Here is a 12,204-nt window from a genome sequence, read left to right as displayed (position 1 = left end):
ATGTAAGATCTCGTGGCCAGACGCGCTATGGACAAAACAAAATAGGGTGGGGAAGGGGCTATTTTAGACAGAGAGTGGTCAGGGAGGGCCTCTCTGAGGAGGTGAAAGTTGGGTGTAGACTTGAAGGAGAAGAGGGAGGGAAACTGTGCAGAAATCTGAAGGAAGCGGTGCTGGTGGAGGAAACAGCATGTGCAAAGGCCCCGGGGTAGGATTGAGCCCGGCCTGTTGGAGACACAGTACGGAGGCCCGTGTGGCTGGAGCAGAGGGCGGAGGGAAGGGCAGGGTAGGGATGGGAGTGGAGGGGAAATGGAGTTGACTCTGCAGGATCTCTAGGCTTTGGTGAGCCCCCTGGAATTATTCTCAGTGCAATAGGGAGCCATAAGAGGCTGTCGAGCACGGGAGCAAGGGGGTTTGGTTTGCCATTTTCTTTTTCATTGAGAGACAGGGTCTCACTCTGTCGTCCAGGCTGGAGTGCCGTGGCATCATCACAGCTCACTGCAGCCCAAACTCCTGGACTCAAGTGATCCTCCTGTCTCAGCCTCCAGAGTAGCTGGGGCTACCCGCACCACCACCACACCTGGCTAATTTTTCTATTTTTTGTAGAGATGGGGTCTGTCTATGTTGCCAGGCCAGTCTCGAACTTCTGGTCTCAACTGATCCTCCCTCCTCAGCCTCCCACAGTGCTGGGATTACAGGTGTGAGCCACCACGGCTGGCATTATATATACATTTTTAAACAGTGACCAGATAATATTACACATCAAAAGCTCCCTGATCACTTTTGACAGCTGCGTAATATTCCACTGCATGCTCACAAAGGACATCCTTCATGAAGCCCCAATCACTGGGCATCCCAGTTGCCTATAAGATCCTGCTCTTACCTCTAGGGCTGGGGGGACCTCCCTTGGAGGGAGTCGCCCGAGGACATGTGGCAGGCAGACTTCTATAATGGCCCTCCAAGGTTCCCCGCCTCCTGGTGTCCATGGCCTGGTGTAAACCCCTCCAGGTGGCTGTGGGCAGCACCCGTGTCTCACAACTAACCAATAGGATATAGCAACAGTGATCACCAGAATGCCACCAACACACACGGGCATAGATTCAGAAGCGAACCCCACCCCAGCTGGACCTTCAGATGAGACCACGACCCTGGCTACCTCCTTGGACTGCAGCCTTGGGAGACCCCAAGACAGAGGACCCAGCTAATCTGTGCCTGGGAGATAACAAACCACGTGCTGTTTTAAGCCTCTGCATTTGGGGGGAATTTGTTACGCAGCCGAAGATGATCAAGACGACACGCTGTTTCTAGAAAGGGCTGAGGCGAGGCGAAGGGAACGGCACAGCAAAGGCTTGGAGGTGAGACCCGTGCAGGTAAACGGTTGTCACCGGCTGGGGACACAGAGTCGGGTAGGGAGGGCAGAGTTTGGGCTTCGTTCCCAGGGTAGCAGGGAACCATGGCAGGTTTGGGGCACTGGGGGATGGGAAGGAATCCTGATTTTCCATTGGCCACTCTGGTTCTGGCAGTGTGGGGACCGAGCTCTTGGTGGGGGGTGACAGGACAGGAGGAGGTGGCGGGAGAGGCTGGGGACCTGCCCCTGGGCAGAGTGGAGAGATGGGAGCCAAGGCGGGACATGGGACCCATGGGGAGGGCAGGACAGAGGCTGAGGTCCTGGACTCCTCCTGTCCCCACAGCAGCCGTGTCTTTGCAGTCGCCCCTGCATTTGACACCTTCTCCCATCCTCCGAAGTGCCCGGTCTCTCCCTGCCTCACTTCCTCCGCTGCCCTTAATGGAGAATGGAATTATATTTTTGTAACTCCTTGTTTTTCCCCAGCCGAGTTCCATGTGCACTGGGCTAAATTTAAAAAGCGGATGGATGTGGAGAAATTCATGTTCACTCTTACTCCCTTGGAGAAAATAAACACCTCGCTTCAGGTGCCGTTTCCTTCGGGGACGCTGGTGGAAGGGGGGCGGCAGGGTGGCATTTTTGCTCACAAGTGGCAGGGCTGGACGGGGAGAAATCCTACCTGGATTTCAGTCGCCTCCTCCCAGAAGCCTTCCCTGAGCCCTGCCTGAGACAGGGGCCACCTCTGAGCTCTTCCAATGTCCTGGGCATTCCTCTGTCACAGCTCTGGTCCTCCTGTGCTGGAGCCACCTGTTTCTATGCTTGTCACCCCTTCAGAGCCTTTTCCCTTGCTGTTCTCTCTGCCTGGGACTACTTCGGGTCTCAGTTCTAACATCACCTCCTCCAGGAAGCCCTCCCCGACCACTCCGGCTAATGAAACTGCCCAGTCACTTTCTATCTCATTATCTTCTTATATGTTCTTTAGAACACTTGTCACTGCCTGGAATTCTATTAGGCTAATGATGCCAATTCATTAAGTACGATTAAGAGAACTGGATCTTGGCTTCCTAACCTATCCCAAGTCCAAACTACAGGCTGGCAGAGGCCTTCCTTTTAACTCTCCCTATATGATCCAATCACCACTCAGCAGACACATGGCTACTGCACCGGACCGTGTATCTGGTGGCTCCCAGCTCTGTTTGCATATTATAATCACCTGGGGAGATTTAAATTCCAGCCACCGCCTTCCACCCCACCTCCCGGAGATTCTGAATTAATTAGTCTAGAGTTGGGGGACTGGGCACATGATGCAAGTGTGCCGCCGGCTCAGGCGACAACCGCCGCGGGGTTCCTCATCTTCCAAAAAGGCTGTGCTCACCGCTGCCTCCGAGACTGCGCTGGAGCTGGCACCTCCGCCTGGATCACCCTCCCACTTCCTCTCTACCTATTTAAATCCTCCACGACTTTCTCTCTTTGTTATAAACTTTTTTTTTTTTTTAATTTTGGGGAAAGTGAAAAAGAAAGAAAGTGCAAGACAAATATAGCAAACACCTGTGTAGCCTCCACCCGGGCTCTGCAATGGTTAACACGTGTCATATTGGCTTCAGGTGTTTCTCGGTTTGTAAGTGGGAATTAAAATATTAGAAATAAAGGCAAAAAGTGTCATTTGACCTCCACCTCATTCACACATTTTTATACGTCTAGCTATGTATTTATAAACTGTCACACCCAGATATCCACGAACAGCGAATAGTGCAATTTTGTGTGCTAATGTGCTCAAGGTATATATAATCCTGCAATTTGACATTTTCACTCAATATTTCATTTTTGCTTGTGTGGGTTGGAATCCAAGCTCTGCCACATCCAAGCTCTGTGATCTTGGGCAACTTGCTTAACCTCTCTGAGCCTCAATGTCCTCATTAAGTATATTAGTTAGCTACTGCTGAATGACAAGATATTCCCCAAGTGTACAACTTAAAGCAACAAATATTTATCTCACACAATTTATTTATTTATTTATTTATTTTTGAGACAGAGTCTCACTCTGTTGCCCAGGCTAGAGTGAGTGCCGTGGCGTCAGCCTAGCTCACAGCAACCTCAAACTCCTGAGCTCAAGGGATCCTCCTGTCTCAGCCTCCCGAGTAGCTGGGACTACAGGCATGTGCCACCATGCCCAGCTAGTTTTTTCTATATATATTTTTAGCTGTCTATATAATTTCTTTCTATTTTTAGTAGAGATGGGGTCTCGCTCTTGCTCAGGCTGGTCTCGAACTCCTGAGCTCAAACGATCCACCCACCTCGGCCTCCCAGAGTGCTAGGATTACAGGCGTGAGCCACTGCGCCCGGCCCTCACACAATTTTTAAAGGTGAGATATCTAAGAGTGGATGATCTGAACGGTTCCAGCTTCTAAAGGCTCCCCTGGGCCTGGAGAAGGGGCTTCCAAGGCGGTTCATGGACACAGCTGTTGGGGGGAGGCCACAGCTCCCCAGCACGTGGACTTCTCCACAGCGCTGCTTGGGCTTCCTTACAACATGGCAGCTGGCTTCCCCCAGAGAGGAAGCCGCAGTTGCTTTTATGACCTAGTCTCAGAAGTCACACATTGCCGCTTCTGCCCTGTCCTGTTTGTTAAAAATGAATCAGTAAGTCCAGCCCACACTCAAAGAGAGGGAATTAGATTCCATGTCTTAAAGAAATTGTCAAAAGACTCATGGACATATTTTAAAACTGCTACACTTGGAAAATACAGACACTAATAGTTCCTATTTTTTAGTGTGGTTTTCTGAGGAATTCTATGTTATCACACATGGTGCCTGGCTCATAATAGGTGCTCAATAAATGCTAGAAAGTGTTATTACTGTATAGATCTAATTAGTTCCTTTTTGATTGTGTTGTATTATTCCATTGTATGAACATGCCTCTGTTTACTTATACTCCTGTCGATGAACTTTTAGGTTAATTCCTGATTTTTAATATTTCAAATGCTGCTGCTATGCATAGTCTTTACATCTTTCACTCTCTCTCTCTCTTTTTTTTTTTTTTTTTTTAAAGAGACAAAGTCTCCCTCTGTCACCCAGGCTGGAGTGCAGTGGTGTGATCGTAGCTCACTGCAGCCTCCAACTCCTGGGCTCAAGTGATCCTCCTGCCTCAGCCTCCTGAGTATCTGGGACTACAGGTGTCACTACCATGCCTGGCTGATTTTTAAATTTTCTTTTATAGAGACAGGGTCTCACCCTGTTGCCCACAGTGGTCTTGAACTTCTAGACTCCATCGATCCTTCCCCTTGGCCTCCCAAAGTACTGGGACTATAGGCGTGAGCCACTGCGCTCAGCCCTTACACATCTCTTTATGCACTTGGTGAAGCATTTCTCTAAGAACCATGACTAGAAATGGAACCACGGGATCACCGGGTGTGCGCAGGCGTTAGCTGCCTATTTAATGCTCATCTGCTTTCCACGGTGGGCGCTCCGACCCGCAGCGTGTGGAAGCTCCCCTTATCCCACGTTTGCTGAACCCTCTGATTCTTCAGGGTGTCTCTCCACATCCCCCCAGGCTATTGTGGGCTTCTTGGGTCCTCCAGACTGCTGGGTTCTGCCCCATGGCCCCCCAGCTGTATCCCCACGGAGCCAAGCACCCCTGCGGCAGTGCCCCTAACTCCCCAGTGAGAGCATGAAAGAACCCCGTGTCTTTGGCTTCAGACTCTTAGAAATTAGGGGTGACTCTCAGGTCCTCACACTCCCCCCCACCACAGCGTATTCCAGAAAGTCCCAGATCCTATATACATTGTCTAGGAAATGGACCAGTCCAAATTCTTTTGCCAGTAATTAAAACCACCAGCAGCACAATAATGTTAATAACAAAAAGGGGAAAATTGCTCTCTAGAGTCAAGCGCAATCTGACAGCTTCAGGTAGGGCTGGATCTAGGAGCTCAAAGAAGGACATAAGGAATTTTTCTCTTGCTGTCTCTCCACTTCGCTTCCCTTGGGGTTGGCTTCAGCCCCAGGTGGGCTCTGTTTTCTTAGTGGAGAGCCAAGGGTGCCCTTTCCTTGTCCAAGCTCAAAGTCCTGGTTAGGGGGAAGGAGATAAAGACCCCCTCTTCTCATTTTCATTGGATCAGCCCTGGACTAATCACAGCAACCCAGGGGAGATGTAATGCTCTGATTGGCCAGGCCAGCTGGGGGAGGGTGGAGTCAGCTAACTACTGAGACTGGACAGAGCAAAACCAGGAAGTTCAAGGTTGAAGAGCTCTCAAAATCTTATCACCCACTGTCTCCATGACCTTGGGCACAGTGTGTCTACCTCTCCAAGCCTCCTGTGTAAAATGGGGCTTAGGAAACCCGTGTCCCAGGACTGTCACAGAGACACCTACAATAGGACCAGCCTCAGTAAGCATTAGTCCTCCCCCTCCATCTATCAGCTCACCACAGTTGGCACCACAGGACCTTTGCACATGCTGTTTCCACTCCTGCATATGTCCACACAGTTCCCTCCTCACCTCCTGCAGGTTTTTCCTTAAATGTCACCTCCTTTTGTGGATCCCCGGTCCCTCCCTGTCACTCCCTAGAATCTGCTTCATTTCTGGTTAGAGCATGTACCATCTGCCACTAAATTACACACCTTATTTGATCATTTATTGTGTACCCTCCCTGCTCCATGAGGACAGGGATTTGCGTCTGTTTTCCTCACTGTTGTATCCCAGTCCCCAGTGCAGCGCCTGGCACATGGGAGGTGCCCAGGACACAGGTGCTGAGGGGGCTCCAGGGCTGGGCAGCACTCTCCAGTGTCCTGACAACGCCTCTGTCCCCCTAGGGTTCAGTCCTGAGCCCCTCTGAGCTAAAGTGAAGATGTCAGCAGGACTTCATTCCTTCTGGAGGCTGTAGGGGAATTCCTTCTAGGCTCTACAGGGTTCCTTGCTTTTGAGCTTCTAGAGGTTTCCTGCATTCCTTAGCCCACGGCCCCTCTGCCTCCACGTTCAAAGCCAGCAAAGGCTGATCAGATCTTTCCTAAGCTGCGTCCCTCTGGTTCTCCGCTTCTGCTACCGTGTCTGCTTCTCGGATTCTCACATTCCCACGTCCTCCTGACGAAGGCCTCCGGGATTACACCGGGCTCCCGGATCATCCGGGATAATCTCCCATCTCAAGGTCCTTAATCCCATCTGCCAAATCCATTTTGCCACGTGAGGTGACATATGCACAGTCCTGGGGATTAGGACATGGCCATCTTGCAGGCGGGGAGGGCCGTCACCATTCTGCCAAGCACAACAGGCCACAGGGAGATGTGGACGCTGGATACATCCGTTCATCCCACAAGCATTTATTGAGCACCTACTGTGTGCCAACCGGTGCTAGGTCCTGAGAACACAAGACAGACGAACATTCAGGCCTTCGGGGAGCGTGAATTCCACGAGCATGACAGACGGGAAATGTGATCCACAAATAAACAGAAGCTTGTGGCCAGGGTCGCCCAAAGCCCCCCCACCCCCCCACCCGCCTCTAGTCCAAAAATACCGAGACTTCGGTTCAGCACGGCATGAAATAACCTCCAACCTCACCTGCACAGTGGCCCCTTTTAAGTGTCCTTTCCATCTTTCTAGAGTCTCAGTTGGACCCCGGGGGGTCTGTAAGTCCTCTCCGCCTGCAAATCCTGCCACAGCCACAGCATCGGTTAATCAACACCACTCAGATTCAATTGCATTTTCAGTCACCTGCTGCCTACGCTGGAGAAGCTGATTTGCCTTTTACCTTTGTGATTAAAGGGGAAGATCTCCAGGGAACAGCATCCCAGGCTGAGGACACAGCCCATGCAAAGGCCCTGGGGCAGGACCCTGCCTGGCATGTTGGAGACACAGCTAGGAGGCCCATGTGGCTGGAGCAGAGTGAGGAGGGGCAGAGAGGGAGAAGGGGAGGGCAGGGAGGGGACGGGGCAGGTCGTTCAGGACCTGGTGAGCCCCGGGGAGGACTTGGGCTTTGATCCCAAGGAAGGTGGGAGTCATGGAGGGCTGTGGGCAGAGGAGGGACACGTCTGACTCAGCGTTCCCTGGCGCCCTCTAGTGGTTGCATGGAGAATGCACTGAAGGGGGTGTGCCGTGGCAGAGGAGGGACCAGTCCCAGCTCTGGACACACGCTGTGTCCCCAAGCAAGTGAATTCGCTGTCTGGGCTGTTTCCTTACCAGCTAAAGGGGAATTTTTAACAACGCGGCAGGGACTCGGATAATGAGCGGAAGGTGCGTGATGCCCCAGATTCGGGCCAGGCGCGGGGCGGCTGAGTTGTGAGGATTTTGTTCACGCAAACGTCCCGAGGTGGGAAGATGAGGTCAGTGGCGCTCCCAGCTCAGGCCCTGATGAAGTCACCGGGACAGCTGGATGGGTGTGAGGACGGGGTGGAAATAGATTTCCCACCTGTGCACTGCGCCTCTGAGTGAGGTGCGGATGAGCAAAGTGACAGGCACCTTGCGGGCGCTGGGATGCAACCCTCAGCATATCATGCTGCCTAGGAGCCCCTCCTGCAGGAAGCCCTCCGGGATTGCCTTGGCCCTCTGGGGTCTCCCTGGACTCCGTTGAGGGTGAGGGTCTGAGGGAGATGGTGAGCAGAGAGGCTGGCCAGCCCTGGCCATGGTGGGGAAAGGCAGCAGAGAGGACGGCAGGAGTGCTCCAAGGGTGCGGGGAAGTCCTGGACCATGACTCATTCAGGTCTGGGTTCGAATCCCAACTCAGATTCCCACTTGCTTTGTGGCTAAGTCTGCTGCCCTTTCTGGGCACTGCTTTCTTGGCCGCAAATTGAGGCGAGAACTCTCATTTGATTGCTTAACATTTAGTGAGCGCCTACTGTGTGCCTGGCCCTGTTTTGGGCACCAGGAACACAGCAGGAACAAGGTATACTCTGCCCTCCCCTCCTGGGGCTCTTAGTCCAGTGGGGGACATAGACATGTCACCGGGCTGTTAAAATACAGGGTGATTATGGCTGAGGTGGGGGGCACAGGAACAGTCCTGGTTTTTAGGGGCAGCGGCTGTATTCTTCCTGTCCCCAGCTACACCCTCAGCCAGTCCAGGGCCTGGCACACAGTAGGTATTCATTGTACAGATGAGAAAGTTGAGGTTCAGAGAATGCAAGCAACTTGTCAGTGTCACACAACAGGTAACTGGTAGAGCAGGGATTTGAACCCATCTAGTGAATGTTTGTTGAATGAATAAGTGATGGTGGGTTGATGGTGGGACTCCATTTCTGCTGGAACTCTTTTGTGGCTTACTTTCTGGTTGGGATTAAGTCTCAGGTCTCGATTTTCACAGCCCCCAGGGATCCTCCAACTCAAATCCCACTCCTCCCCCATCCATCCTGCTCTCATCAACCCAGACTGGGAAACTCCTATTCAGGCATTAAGACCCCACCTCCAATGCCCCCTCCTCCATGCAGCCCACCTGGACTCTCACAGGTAAACTCTCACTCCCTTGTGCTCCCTGAGCTATGGGGGACTCCCTTTCCTGGGAGGGTCTGCATCAAACTCTGCTTTCCCCCACCCAGACTGGGAGCCCCTTGCAGCCCAAGACTGCAGGATGAGGCTACTCTGGGTCCCTGATCTCCCAGCACAAGGCTGGCGCACAAAGGGCGGGGGAGAGTTTAGGGCGTGAACTTGAAATGTATAAATACAATTGTAAGGTGTTTTATTCTGGAGTTCTGTGGAGCTTTGAAACTTCTTCCCTGCCTCCTATGAAGTGTTATGAAAGAGATGTCCTTGCCTAGACCCAGAGGTCACAAGAGCTGAAAAGTCCAGGGGCTTCAGGCACAGCTTGATCAAGGGGCCCCAGAATTCAGTCTCCCTCCAGGACTCCGCTCTGTTGTCCTCCCTTGGTGTTTGAAAGACTCCACCTCTCATACTGACCCTCGGCAGATCCCCAGCTGAGCGCATCCTTCTCTGTCGTTCTAGAACAAGCCTTACCTAGGGCGGGCTCTCAGGGGCCCACCTTGAGCCCTGTGCTGTAGCGATTGCTCTCGGATCGCGGGAGCCACAGCTTCCTCTCTACCCAGAGCTGACATTCTCGGGCGCAGCCCTGCCCCATGCGGGTTGAAAGTTGGGGGACAGATACCCCGGCCCCCCTGCTCTCTGGGTGGGGCGACTCTGCCTCCCAGAGCTTCCCGGGGAGATGGAGCCCTAGTCGTCCCAGGTCACGGCTGCCCTCCCAGGGGGGGTCAGGTGCCTACTCCGGGCTCACAGAGCTGCCTGTGTGTCCCCCTCTCGGCTGAGCACCGGTGGCCTGGAAGTTTTGCAAATCCCTGCACCAGATGACGTTTCCCGAGGCTGCAGCGATCGGGCTGCCCCCTCCTCAAGCACACGCACCCGCACCCTCCCGCGGGAACACGCGCCATGTGTCGCCCCAGACGCCCGCCTCCCACGCGCAGGCGGCCGGCTGGCGACTCCGCGGCTGACACAACGCACGCTCCCTCCCCAGCTCCCTCCCCTGCAGCAGGGGCAATGGGGGAGACGGCGGGCCAGGGACACTGGCTTAGCGGGGGAAGGGAACGGGCCCCGACGCTAAGCCTAGAACCCCCGACTCGGGGGATGAATGACAGCCCCGCCCCCTCCCCGTGCCCTTGGGAAGGTTCCGTGAGACCCCGCCCCCTCCCCACCCCGGCCTGGCCCTGGGTCGGGGGGCGGGGAGCTCCTACAAGGCTCGCCCCCCCTTCCCTCCCACCCGCCCCTTCTCAGAGGTGGCCTTGGGAGGGTCTTGCAGGGACAGACGGATGGGCTGGGGACAGACGGATCGCGGGCACGTGGCAGTGAGTGGTGCGTGGGGGGAGGGGACTGTGTTCTGGCCTCCAAGACCAGCCCCCCAAAGGAGGCGCCGGGCCGGGGAGGAGGGGCTGTCGGGGGCTCCCGGAGAACGAGCTGCACCCCCAGACCCTCAGCCGCGGTCCTGTCGCGGAGGTGCGAGGCAGAGGCCCAGAGAAGGGGGCCGCTCGCTGCTGGTCACACAGCCCGGCGGCGGGTGCCAGGCCTGGTTTCGGGGTGCGAGGGACGCTGGTGGGTCCAGGGGCTGGGGTGACTTGGACCCCGGGGACCCTGCCCCGAATGCAGGTCCCGCCGTCCAGGCGACCGGTTCCGGGAAGCTCAGCGCCGCCGGCCCGGGCTGTGGGCAGAGCGCGCCCCCTGCCGGGAACGGTCGGAACCGGCGCGGCCGCGACCCGGGACCCTGGACGGAGCCCCCACCTGGAGGGCTGGGCTGTACCCGGGATAGAGCCCGCAGCTCCGGGTACAGCCCCGACCTCCTACGGACCCCACCCTAGGCTGGGCCTTAGGGTAAGTGGAGCCCGGAGCCGGCTGAGCCCCCACTCCAGGTGAAGCCCCCAACTGAGCCCCAATCTCGGCTGAGACCCGGATCCCCGGCTGAACCCCGACCTGGGTGGAGCATGAACCTGAGCTGAGCCCTAACCTTGGGTAGTGCCATGATCCTCCTCTGAACCCCCAAAACAGAGCTGAGCCCTGACCCTGGGTTGAGCCTCTGTCCCAGTGAGTCCCCATCTGGCTGGCCCCCTACCCCAGTAGAGCCCCCAACTCAGGGCTGAGCCTCTGTCCAAGCTGAGGCCTGACCCTGGATAAAACCCATGACCCCCAGCCCCGGGCTATACCCCGGACCCCACAGAGCCCCAACTGTGGCTGAGCCCCAACCTGGGTTACAGCGACCCGGGCTGAGTACCCCCAATCCCGATGGGCCAGTCATGGTCTAAGCCACAACCATCCTTGCCCCAGAGCCCACACACCCGGCTGAACCCCCAACCCTCTGAGCCCTAACTTTCTTATCTGTATATGGGCATTTACCAAAAAAACAAAACAAAACCAAAAAAAACTGCTTTATTGACATGTGGTGGCTCACGCCTGTAACCCCAGCATTTTGGAAGGCCAAAGTGGGAGAGTAGCTTAAGCCCAGAGTTTGAGACCAACCTGGGCAACATAGCAAGACCCTACCTCTAAAAAAATAAAAATAAAAATTAGCCGGGCACCACAGTGCGCACTTGTCCCAGCTACTCTGGAGGCCAAGGCAGGAGGATCACCTGAGCCCAGGAGTTCAAGGTTACAGTGAGCTGTGATGATGCCACTGCACTCCAGCGTGGTGACAGTGAGACCCTGTCTCTAAAATAAAATTTTTACCATTTTACCCATTTTTAAGTGTACAGTGCAGTGGCATTAAGTACATTAACATTGCTGTGAACCATCACCACCATCCATCTCCAGAACTTTCTCATCTTCCCAAACTGGAACTTTGTTCCCATGAAATACTCACTCCCCACCCCCTCCCCAGCCCCTGGCACCCACGAATCCACCTCCCGTCTCTGTGGATCTGTCTGTTCTGGACATTTCATATAAATGGAGTCTCACACTGTGTGTCCTTCTGTGTCTGGCGTCTCTCACTAAGCACGATGTCCTCAAGGTCCATCCATGCTGTAGCCTGTGTCAGAGCCTTGTCCCTTTTTGTGACTGAGTGATACTCCACAGGTGAATGGACCACGCTGTGTTTATCCACTCACCCGTGGATGGACACCTGGGTTGTTTCTACCATTTGGTTATTGTACATAATTTGGTTATTGTAAATAATGCTGTTACGAAAGGGGGGGAAAATGTTTCTTTTAGTCTCTGCTCTCCGTTCCTTTGGGTAGATGCCTGGGAGTGGGATTCCGGGGTCCTATGGTAATTCTATGTTTAGCTTTTTAGGAGAGATGGCCTCTTGCTCTTGCTCAGGCTGGTATCGAACTCCTGAGCTCAAGTGATCCTCCCGCCTCGGCCTCCCAGAGTGCCGGGATTACAGGCGTGAGCCACCTTGCCCAGCCACCCACAAGCAGGAATTACCGGTCCCCACAGTCAACAGTGAGAGACCTT

This window comes from Eulemur rufifrons, chromosome 2 (genome assembly GCF_041146395.1).
Source record: "Eulemur rufifrons isolate Redbay chromosome 2, OSU_ERuf_1, whole genome shotgun sequence".
Classification (NCBI taxonomy): domain Eukaryota; kingdom Metazoa; phylum Chordata; class Mammalia; order Primates; family Lemuridae; genus Eulemur; species Eulemur rufifrons.
Note: the sequence above shows the minus strand (reverse complement) of the source record.